The sequence below is a fragment of the Rousettus aegyptiacus genome, unplaced genomic scaffold (genome assembly GCF_014176215.1).
Source record: "Rousettus aegyptiacus isolate mRouAeg1 unplaced genomic scaffold, mRouAeg1.p scaffold_m13_p_5, whole genome shotgun sequence".
In the NCBI taxonomy this organism is placed as follows: Eukaryota; Metazoa; Chordata; class Mammalia; order Chiroptera; family Pteropodidae; genus Rousettus; species Rousettus aegyptiacus.
The window spans coordinates 70,010,387-70,022,897 of NW_023416308.1; the positions used below are offsets into that span (position 1 = coordinate 70,010,387).

The 12,511-nt window shown below is 32.5% G+C and overlaps 1 pseudogene; it reads left to right on the forward strand.

Moving 5' to 3' along the window:
- Window positions 1-11,823: 11,823 nt before the first annotated feature.
- LOC118603078 lies at window positions 11,824-11,942 on the forward strand (annotated as a pseudogene).
- Window positions 11,943-12,511: the final 569 nt, after the last annotated feature.

Sequence of the window (12,511 nt, forward strand, 5' to 3'; positions counted from 1 at the left end):
GATATGTTTTAATTGCATTTTACTCTGATCGAAAATAAAAACAGGTAATTTGGTTAATTCTTTATTTAACTACTTAATAAGGGCACAATTTAGAGAACATACTGACTAGAATCAAGTGTGTAGATTTTCTTTTTAGGTCTTGAATTCAGTTTTCTTCTAGACAGCCCCCATCTTATCCATGCTGTTCTTCAACTGCACTCATTTATTTGGTCACACAGCCCATATAAACTAACAACTCTCTGTATGTATTTAAAAAAATAACGGAAAGACTTTGTTTTGAAATTTTTTCTTCTTAGTGAGATATCTATAGTTTGAAGTATGAATACAAATAGAAATTAATTATTTCTAAATTAAACTCAAGAAATTATCATGTAACACTCCACTTGTTTGAGATCTGAATAGTGAAAAGAAGTTTATATGTCTTATTCCGTTTATTGTTTTTGAAGTAGAATCAAGTATAATAAAATTGTTCTATTTATCAAGGGCTGACTCCCATGTCATTGTGAGTAAACATAAAATATACGTTTGAATAGTTTTAGTATAACAGGTAATAATCTTGAATATTCAAACCTTTAGAAAATCTGCAGTAAATATTAAATGATACTGAAATATATTAGAAAGTTTGTGGATCATTTATGAATTTTCATTTGAGACTTTCCTAGTGTGTGTCAATAATGGGAAATACAATTTTGATTGGAATTTAGTTTAATTTTCACAAGCAAATGTTCATCTTTACGTAAGTCTCTAAGCTATAACTCCATGTGATGTGTTACTGAAAGCACACAGATCTGTAATCATTTATATTTTAAGTTGATAGCTAATAAGAAACACAATATTCCCTCATTAAAAAAAATAGAGAACAACTTGCCTTTTATTTCACACGATTTCAGAATACGAAGCACTGCAAAGAAAGCAACTTCCCATCTCTCTCCCTCTCCTTCCTCCTCCTTTTTAACCTTCTCCCCGTTCTTTCCTTTTTCTTTTCTTTTCCTATCAATTCAATACACTTATTTAATCTCTTAGTTTTCCATTTAAGAATCTAAAAATCTCCAGTCAACATTCACATTCTAAATTGTGATGTATTTGGTTAATTATTTTTCACAATGTCCTTCGAATGCATGTAAATTAGACTTTTGATGAACTGGAATATTTTACAGATTCTCTGCATAAATCACACCAAGTTAAAAAAAAAAAAAAACCTGTTTAAGGAGCAGGATATTTTTGGACCTTCATCATTTGCTTCAGAGACTGAGGACATCTCAGTGCTGCTGCCTTCAAATATATATGCCTTCAGGGGCAGGCAGACTACATATTTTAGAAAGACATATTCCTTATCTGATTCCAAGTTTTAAAGAAAACTTATGTTGACTGCTATGTGTCAGTTGAAGCTGTAAATGAGCAGGCGTGGCAATATAAACTCCAGTTTTCTAGGCTAGTTTTTTAAGATAATTTTTTTAAATGAATAAATTTATGTATTTGCTAAAATAATATTTATTATCATCATTATTTTGTTAGAAGCAAAGATTTAGAAAATTATTCTACTCTTCTATCTATGCTATAATTCAAAGCAAAACATTTTAAAAGTGATTATAAGTTGTTTTATTGCATACTCAAGTAATCAAACAGTGCTTAATCATTCTAAATAAAATGTGTTATTTAGAATATCTCAATTGTCTTATATACTGTGGCAATAAAGATTGTCCAATAATTTTTATATTAATTTTTCAGATACCCAGCAACAGTGACTATATTGTGTACTTATGATTTTCTTTAATTTAGGCTAAAAGTCTCCAATCCATTATTTCTTCCTCATAATGACTAATTGTTTTGACCATCCACTGTTATCACTTTTTTGGATCTGTTAGTATTCTCCTTAAATGTAACAACAACAACAACAACAATAACAACAACAATATTCCTAATATGAAAAGGAAAATAATGTGCCCATTGCTGCTTCACATTCTAGACATTTTGCGTTAAAGTTGTTGTCTATAAAATGGTTGTTTGCTAAGCCCAAATAACAGTCTTGACTTGAGAGGATTTTGTATTAATAGCTTTCTTAGCAAGCTCAAGTATACCTGCTCAGTGATACACTGGATATTCTTTTTGATGCAAGGGATCTGATGTAGAATATCTGAGGAAGTACCAAGTCTTTAGCTCAGGACTTGAGAAATAAAGCTAATCAGTTAAGGAGAACCAAAGTACCATACTCGTTTATATATATACCAGTTTATATGTATGTGTCTATTTTAAAACTCTAGAAGAGTGTCATCTTGTACGCAGACATGAAAATCTCACATGTCATTCTTTCTAATTTTACTGACCACTGTGGACATATTGTCCAGGTTTTCTTATGCTCATCACAGATTTCACATTTATAGTAAAGTGTGACCGATGTGTCCCAGATCTTCTGGACTGCCCCCCCCCCCTTTTCCAACTAATTGATTTAAGTAAAAAAGAAAAACTACTGAGAAGAACATTAAAAGGACACACTCTCCCACCTGAGACAAATCAACAATTCTCATTTTACTTTTACAAAGATATGAGGTTAAAAAAAAAAACAAATATTTTAGTAACAATTATTATTTTACCTGTGTTAATATCACTGAGAAAATTACTTATCAATATTTAAATGCTTTTAAAATTTTCTGCCTTATGAAGGCTAGAAATGAAGAAGAGGAATAACTTTCTCATGCATATCGTTATTTGCTGCGTATACAACATTTACAGACTTTTGTGTTTTATGTTTCCTCTGCAAATTTCTTGAAGTTAAGGGCTATGTCACATAGACAGTTTACCACAAACTTCACGATGATAAAAATTACCTGATGCGATTTATAAAAAATTTTTTTTATTAGTTTCAAGTATACAGTACATTGGTTAGATATTTATATAGTTTGTGAAACAATCCCCCTGATTACTCTTTCTCTCCTTTGGCTCTACACCTAGCCATTATATTGCTCCTAACTGCATTACCTATGCTGTGCTGTTTTTTTTTTTTTTTTTTTTAAATATCTTTCTATCATCCATGGAGATCATTCTCAGGGTTTCTAGGGCAATGCACAAGAATTATTATTATTTTTTTTTAGCAAATCACAATCACAGAAGATTGGCAAACACAGATACGTCATTGTATAGCCTACTGTGACTTGCACATAGTAGGCACTTGATTTTTAAAAATATAACTAAATTTCATCTTACTAAAGTCTATACACTAAGACATTTTAAAACCTTGAATCTGCAATTCTACTAAATTAGGTTAGCCATTCAGCCCTGTATCATCAATGAATTTAACAAGTGAGCCTCTTTGTCTTCCGTATTCGTATCTATGACGTTGAAGAGAACTGAGTTCAACAGCCTGACAGAAGTCTCCCTCTAGATTGGCACTGAAGCAATAATTCACATTAATTGTTGTTAGTGTTTAAATTACAAGTTCATCTAACTATACATTCTTCATTCTACTTCTACACACTTTCATTCTATTGGAAAGGATCTCTCTCAATTGAGACTGTGTTAAACTTTACTGAAATTACTCTTAAAATAACCCTTTAGTAAAGTATTCCAATTAAAAAATGTTGGCCTGATTTTTTATAAACCCATGTAAGAATCTAATAATTATTTCTTCTTTTCGAAATCTATATGGACTTTATTCATCATAATCCATTATACAATTTTGTTGCGTGGGTGATAAACTTACACGTTTACTTTTCCTCATCATCAGTCTTCATGAAACTTTTTTATTCTCTGCCGTTTTTGAATAATTCTCAAGAGCATCTTTACTGTCACACCTGACAAACACCTTTGCTCAGGTATGTGTTCTGTAACTATGTTCCAACTTCTTATTGGTTTAAATCCTGGCTGGCCTTCACTTATGTTGCCATTCACAGTATAAATGGATACTTACTTTTTTTTTCTTGAAAGCAAAAGTATGTTGGATAATTTGACTTCTCTCAGTTTTTATTAACTTTTTCATTGGCTCATGTCTAAATTAGCTTCTATTATTTTCAGCATTTTTTAGGGATCTCAGCTCACTCTAGAGTTTAGCTTCGATTAAAAAACAAAACAAAACTTTATATAGATAATTTAATTTGTTTAAATGTTTTTTATGCCAAAATCTGCATGCGTGTTAAAAATTGGACTTATGCCATTCATCGTAAGTCCTTCAAGCATTTGACATGACATTTAGTCAAGATGGCAAATAGTTTTAGGAAGCCACGATAGGAATATTATGTTTGATGAAAAATATTGTTTTATGCAAATTTAGGAGTGTTATATCACTGCCAGAGCAGTAAGTTCAAAACTTGACTCATATTTGCCTATGAAATTTTGCATTTGAGACTGCCTTTAGGAAGGCATTTTGAGACATAATCAGAATTAGAATTTTAAAAAGCATTGAAAATGAAATCATAATAGAATAAAAACCACAATTGTTGCCAATAAAGTTACATTTTGTGAATTGTTTTATTAAAAATAAAATTATCTGAATCAGAGGTAGCTGGTATTTAGATTCATTTTTTCCAAAGCAACCTAAAACCACTAGATATGAATTATGGGATTCTAGAAAGATAAAATAACATACAACAAGTAAATTTAATAGTCGATACTGGTATATTGAGTTGTTTCTAAAACATATAATATTGCATTTCTCCCTGTGGCTGTTCCTGGAGACAAGTGAGAAGATTATGTTAGGTCAAGAGATATTTATTTTCAGTTGCGTTTTCAGTTTGCTATAGGGAGGGAGGACCCAGAATGTACAGTAGGAAAGTATTAAGGAAGTTTGAGTAATTATTATATAAACTTAGAAATCGAATACTGTATGACCTGTGTAAAAACAAACCTATTTCTCTAAACCTGTCTTTTAGTATCAGTATTTTTTTCTTGGACAACACAATTTAAAGCAACATACTAAAACTTTCAGCTTAAATTTTTTCATAAGCTATGGGAAGGATGGGGTAAATTTGGTTTATATTATATATACTCTTTAAGTATGTTGAAAGGCTACTGATGTTCTGACTTTGGTAGCCTCAGACATTTCTTTCCTCTAATTCTTGAAGAGGATCCCACTTGAAAACCTTTATTTAGGGAGGGAAAGAGAAAAGACACAAAAGTTTCTGTATGATTCCAACCTAGGAGCAGAGGGTGAGCATATGAAGAAAATGTCTTTCACTTTCATTTTCATGTCTCTAAGTTGTGCATAATTTAAATTTCTTGCTTGTCTAATCTTTTTTAGCGGAAAGCATTAAATAAAATAGGTGAGGATTTTTTATTTTTATTTTTAAAGCAGAAGCTTAGAGAATAAATCTAAGATTAAGATTCAAGAACTCAGTTACCTGAATAGTCTCTCTATAGAGGGAATTGAGATCAGAGTCAGAATTGAGATATATTATGGCTGGTCAGAATAACATGTTCACACAGCATTCTGAGTCATAAGATGTGAAGTATCGAGCTATATTAGACATCTGAAAGATAGCTTCATAGGGAGGTAATGTAGAGAGTCTGTAAGTAACATGACTGTCTCACAGAAACTTGGTATTTAAGTTACTATTTATATATATTTTAAAGCCACCATAAGAAGAGAGTGCAATGCCTCGCTTTCCATGTCTTTCCAGTTCGTTGCATCTCTCTCCTTTATCGCCATGCTTGCCAGGTGAATTCCCGACCAGCCCAATGTGGCAGTATTGACTGAAATCAGCATAGGGGAGGGCCAGTATTTTTGTTTTTAACATTATCTTTTTGTGGCAGGTTCTGTGCTTAGTATTTTGTGAGCATTGTCTATTTGCATCTTGGAACCAATCTCATGAGATTGGGCCTATGATTAGTCACCTTTCAGAGAAGAGAAAATTTAGGCCCTGGCATATTCAAAAAATGTCATTAAATTTCTAACCAGAAGACCTTAACTTCGATAGTAATTGGTAATAGATCTAAGACCAGAATCTAGATATTTCTTTGTCCTTTGATCTATCCCCAGAACCTTTGCCTAGTTACTGAACTAAAGCTCATACTACAGCAGATGCAGCTAAGTGAATTCATACTTCTAGACTTCAAGACCTTATTCCTAGGACCTATGAGAGGTAGTAGAATATGGTGTTTGAATTCAATCATCTTTTTCCTCTCCTACTTTTATGCACCAACAGGGTGATTATAAGTAAGCTACTTAACCTGTGTGAATGTGTGTGTGTGTGTGTGTGTGTGTGTGTTTCTTGATAATGCAAAATGGGATAATAGTTTCTTCCTCGTGAAGTTGGAGGGAAGATCAAATATATTCTTATGTATATATAAAGCACTTAGAACAGTACAAAGTATAATTCTGTTTCCATTTTGATATTTGAAAAAAAAAAATCTCATACTTGCCAGAGTTTGTTTTTTTCTTATTTCCTGTTGTGTTTCATATAATTCTTTATTCTGTAGAGCATATGACATTCGTGTTTTTCATATCTGTGTGGAATGCCAAGGCTATAGAGAAGATTACAGCATGGTTCCTGAGTTCAGGAGCTTGGAGAAGTGACAAAATACTTGGGAAAAGAACGCAACATTTATAGAGGTATGAGAACAAATACGTTCTTTTGTGTGTGTGTGTGAGACTAGGTAGAGGATAAATGTAGAGCAAATAAAAAAGAGAGCAAAGATATGATATTGCAAGTGGTTGGCAAGAATTTCTTAGTACAAGAAATTCTATCTTGTACTAAGAACCTTTGTGAATTTTTCAGCCAGAGAGGGACATATTGCTCAAAGCTTTTGCAAAGCACTGATGCAAAGATGGCAACAACGACAATCTTCCAAAAATGTATCACCTTCCTGCAATGAAAAATAATTGGATTTCTTCTTACTGGAAAGGAGAAAATGTTATTCCTTCAGTCTATGGATAAAGTTGTGATTCTCTGTGGATGCTCCCAGGGTTTCTCTGTAGGAAAAGGGACATTAAGGGAAGAATAATTTTGATCTGACAAAAAATAAGACTCTTCCAAGGAACTGTTACCAAATTCATCATTATGCTTACTCAGAGCCTGTCTGTGCAAGTGATAAATTATTCTATCCTTTCTCAACAGTAAATTATACTAACAACATTCCAACTTTATTTAGAGCCTAAACATTGGTTCTGTGGGTAGTGGTGCACACTACTTCCTATGGCTGTCCTGTTCTTTGTGAGTTTTTTCAACAAATATTATGAAGATTAAAATCAATTTACAATATAAAATGCAAACTATTTTAGAAGACCTAGATAACTTGAGGCCGAAAAAGTAAAAGAGAATAAAACAGTAATTCATTTTTCACATCTTTACATTGGGTAAAAATTCATTAATTGACCCTATATCCTAACTGTGGTTTGCTTAAACATCCAATGATTGCTACAATTGTTCACAATCTAGGTTACCTTGGAAATACTGAATTAAATTTTTATAGACTTAGTCACTAAAATGAATTGATGAGTTCTATATATACTTAGGTTAAAAACATTGTAATTTTATCGCAGTAATCAGGTTATGTTTTCCTGATTGCTTGGACTATGAATTCCTTGGGAAATAAATATTGTCTTATTCATCATTAGATTCTTAAGCCGTAGTACTTTGACCAGACATATAGTAAGTGTAAAATGTATGTTGAATGATTTTAATTGACATACATTATTAGCAAGACTATTTGGCCTCATTAAATCATATAGCATCTAAACATACTGTTCACCTCAATGATTGAACATCAAAAAGATGATTTATTTTTTAATTATACTTTGCCACAATACCAAAATGATAAAGGTTAACTGTGTCATCTCTTTCGATGACATTTTTATGAGTAATTAAGTGGAGCTATATATACAAATGCTTGGAAAAAATATGTTTTTGTTTCTTTTTGAATTATTTTCAGGCTTGAGGCCAGACCTGCTGTCAGCTATAGCTAAAGTTACATAATATTCGGCCCTGTATGGAGATCTGAGGCTGACTTTCTGATTCATAGCATAATGAGATATCAAGATTTGGTGGAATACCTAGAACATGACTCATTTCCAGATAATTTTATGTTGAAGTTTAAGCCTGAAATTTCCAAAAATGTCTTAGTGATGTAGTAAATGGATTCCTCCATGAATGTTTTAAAGCTATATCAGAATTGCTCGATAAAGCACACAGAATTATGCACATATAGAAACTTATTTCTCTTATCTCCACTCAACAAATCCATTGGCTACAGTTCAACAAGTACTTTTAAATCACCTACTACATAAATATGTAGCATGTTTTTATTTTCTTAAAAGCCGACCCTGGAGACAATTTATTTTTCTTTTCTGTGCTTCAGATTTCTTATCAATGAAATACAATGTTGGAGTAAGATATTGTTAGAATTTTCCCTGACTCTAATGTTCCAATATCTTCGCTGAGTGATTGGCCTCCTTACTTTGATATTATGCTATTTTTATTATTCTATTTTTTTTTTTTTAATTTGTACTTTTTTTGTAAGACAATGTCTCAATTTTTAGCATCCTAATCAGTGGGAGTCTAAGTCTAAAGTCTTAATAGTTTTCTCAATATATAATTTCTTAATATTTACTTCCTAACCCTTTCTCACTTGTCATTGTCCTGGTTATATTTGTTGTGAGTTACTTAGGTACTAGAAGAGTACCCGAAGCTAGTTGACCATGAGTTAAGCATCCAGAATTTGGAAAATAGCTGACATAATCAGAGAATATTGATATTGAGAACACTTTACAAATAATCTAGCTCAGTGGTTCTCAAATTGTATTGTACATAAGATATAAATACAAGTCTTGTTCAAATATAAATTGCTAGAGCCCATGATGAAATTTTCCAATTCAATGGGTCTAGGTGGAACCTAATAATTTGCATTTGAACAAGGTCTCAGGTGATGATGATGCTGATGGGGGGGGAGGGGCTGGAGCAACACTTTAAGAACCATTTCTCTAGGACAACTCCCTTACCAGGGGTAGTTAGTGGCAGTCCAAGGTTACACAGCAAGTTAGTATTAAGTGAGATCTGAAATACTATTATGAAACAGTACCTAGTTCAGTGTTCGCTTCCATGGTATCAATGTTTGTGATAGTATATTCTGCAGAATGTTACTTGTATCAGCTGGGAAGGACACAATAACATAAATAACAGTTATTTACTTTGTCGGCAGTAGTATTTGATCAGAATGTCTGCTTCTTCATTTCTAAATATTATGATTAACAAAATTTCTATCTACTAAGTCTTTAATTGCTAATTTTAACAAATGTTTCTTTAGATAATTTTCTTTTCACTTTATTTGCTTTTTAATACATTCCATTGGCCTCCTTCCAAATTGATTTTAATTGCCCTGTTTCCTCACCAGAACTTCTCTCTCAGGGTTACAACTGTAAGTCAGGACCTACCGAAGCTCATAAGTTTCTAACTGAGAATACTCAATTTTCAACACAACAATATGTAATTGCCTCCAAGGGTCCTCATGTCTGGTTAATGTATGAAATCCTTGTCCACAGGAGGGCTTCGGCTGGCAGAAAAAAAATCAGATTGAGAATTAGTTTTTTTATTTTTGTTTTGTTTTTTGTTAAGATGTTCTGAATCTACTCCTCAGTACCTTCATTCAAGCCAGACACTACATGAATGTCAATTAAAAGACTGAAAAATGATTAGTGTGACATGCCAAAAGATCAGATGATTTGAGACAGAAGTAAGTAGAGTTATAGTAGGACAAGTTTTCACTATTTGTCTTTTAGTGAACTAGGCCTTGCTCTAGGCCAAAAAGGAAAACAAATTACAAATTACTCAGAAGATATGCAGCCACTCTGTTAGAATATGTACATATATATAAGGAGAAAGCAAATTGCTCTACATTTCCCTAGATAGAAAGAGAAAAAGAAAGCATCCAGAATTTGGTCAAGCCAGAGAGAAAAATTTCTGAAACATTTGCACAGGCTGAGCTGGATAATGGAAAGCATGCAACTTTTACAGGCAGGCAGACCAATGAATGAATGATGTTTCCCAATTTATTTGGCTATGACCTAGGGAAAACTATTTAGTCTCTGGGAATCTCAGTTTTTTCATCTGTAAATATGAGTGTGAAAACACTTTTTTTTTTTTTTTTTTTTTTTTGCTAAATTGTAATGAGAATAGCTCCAGGGAATGCAGGAGGACATCTGTTTCATTATCTTGGATACTCCTAAAACTAGTCAAAGCAAAGAATGCAGGATATTGAGCCACTTTATCCTTCAATTTTATCCTACACAAATAACTGTATCAGCTTAAGATGGATAAACACACTAAAATGTCGATTATGTTTTAAAAGGTATCATTGAATTTTTTAAAATTGAGTTTGATAATTAACCAAAAGCTGTCATCGATTTTAGGAAAGTAAAGTCTATTTTGTCATAATTCCAGATGACTTAAATGTACTTTTATTTCCCCCACCAGATCAAAGGAAAATGGAACACCATGATAAAATTTGATATCTTTATTGGATTATATAACTTTTTTTAAAAAAACAAAGTTTAGGTAAGATGTTCCTTAATATATTTTCGCTGTTTCTCTCTTTCATCTTTTATTCTTCTCTAATTAATTTTAAGAATACTGGATGGCAAATCAGAGCAAGTAGCATTGATTGATTGATTTAGTTCCACAAAGATTTATTGCATATTGTTTAAATTCTTTACAAAGAATGGAATCTTGACTTTACTCCTCAGTCCCTGTGTATACTGGAGCTCTAGGACATCTGATAGATGTCTGTGTCCTGCCCACACTGCTACTTGACTCCAGAAGAGGAGCATCTTTGTTGGCAGCTTGGCCTCCTTATGCACCCACATACCTTCTCTGAACAGTGTTTCAGGGCTAACTCTGAAAGATTACGTGCTTATTTATTTCTAAGATGTTTCAAGACTAAACATTGTAGGAAGAAGATATAGGAATAATTTCACACTCAGAAAAAATGCAGTCGCTATGAAAACTTCTGAGAGCTTTTAGAATTCAGAACTAAGCTGGATGTGGACTCAAAGTGAAATGTTTATAACATAAATTAGATCATGTGACTCTTTTACTTAAAAATCTAATGGCATGCCATTATATTCAAGAGAAAGCCCAGGCCCTTTAGGGTTTATCTATTTCTCTGTGGCCTGACTCTAGTGTCTTTCAGGTTTATATATAATCACTTTTCTAGGAACAACTATGCTCCAACCGCAGGAAGTTGCTCACTTCTTTCACAAAGCCATGGTCTCTTACATCTGAGCCTATGGTACATGTTCCTCCTTTGTGTCCATTTTTTTGTTTAAATCTTGCTCAAGCATCATATATTGAAAGTATTCTTTGACCACATTTACCTGGATTAGGCACATTTATCTCTCCTTATTTCTTTCATAGTGAATAATATCTCCTTGTCCTTGTCTCTTTACCTATAATCCCTTTTCAGTAGTACGTGAATTCCATGTTTCATTTATCTTTCTGTGGCCTGTCACAGTATCATGAACATAGGAAGTGTTCAATAAATGTTCAAAAAAAAAAAATACCCCCAGTCATCCAACATAAAGAATATTTATCATAAAAAGCCACTCATCCCTCTAACAGTTGATCTTAGAAAATATTCCAAATCCCAAGTCATTCTCACTGTTAAAGAATGACATATTGAAAAGGCATGACTAGTGCTTCAGTCTAGCTTTTCCATTAGGTACTACGTTACTGAATAGGCGTGCTAAGGACATACTTGGTCACCAGCAACATGACTGTTCTTTTAGGAAATTATAACTTATTTCAGAAAAAAAGAAATCATATTGGCTATGAGAAAAGTCAGAATATTGCATGACTTTCTCACAGATATAGTATGGTTTCATGGTGAAAAAATATATATGTGTTCTATGGCTATGCCACCCTGAACAAGCCCAATCCTGTCTGATCTCAGAAGCTAAGCAGGGTTGTACCTGGTTAGTACTTGGAGGGGAGACCACCTAGGAAGACCAGGTGCTATAGGCATAAAAAAATAAAAAATAATAAAAAATAAGAGATCGTAAACTGACAATGTCCTTGCAGTCTATGAGGTCAACCAAAGGTTGCCTTACCAAAAAGAAAAAAAGATATATGTGAAAGAACATCATAATCATAATAACTTTAATGTTTAGGACTTAAAGAAGCCTTACATAGCACTAATACCACTAATGTATGAGTTTGAACTAATAAATCACTTTTCTATGCTTCGGTTTGATCTTATTTAGTAAAGTAGTATGATAAAACCTAATTCTTAGAAGTTTCGTGAAAAGTAAGTGAAATAAAGTATGTGAACAAACATCGAGCAGTTGCTGGCATATATTAAAAACTTTGGAAGTGCCACCATTGATTACTACTGTCCAACTGATTTCTGCATTTACTTCTGAGAATTAAAATTTTAGTCATAAAACTGAGATGACTAATTCTTCAGTACTGACTCTGATTCATATGTAATGATGATCAGAGAAATAAATTTTTGAAGTTGTACTTCAACACACAGAAAATTATTGTTTAAATATGAATGATATTTATGTGCACATACATATATGATAGTCATG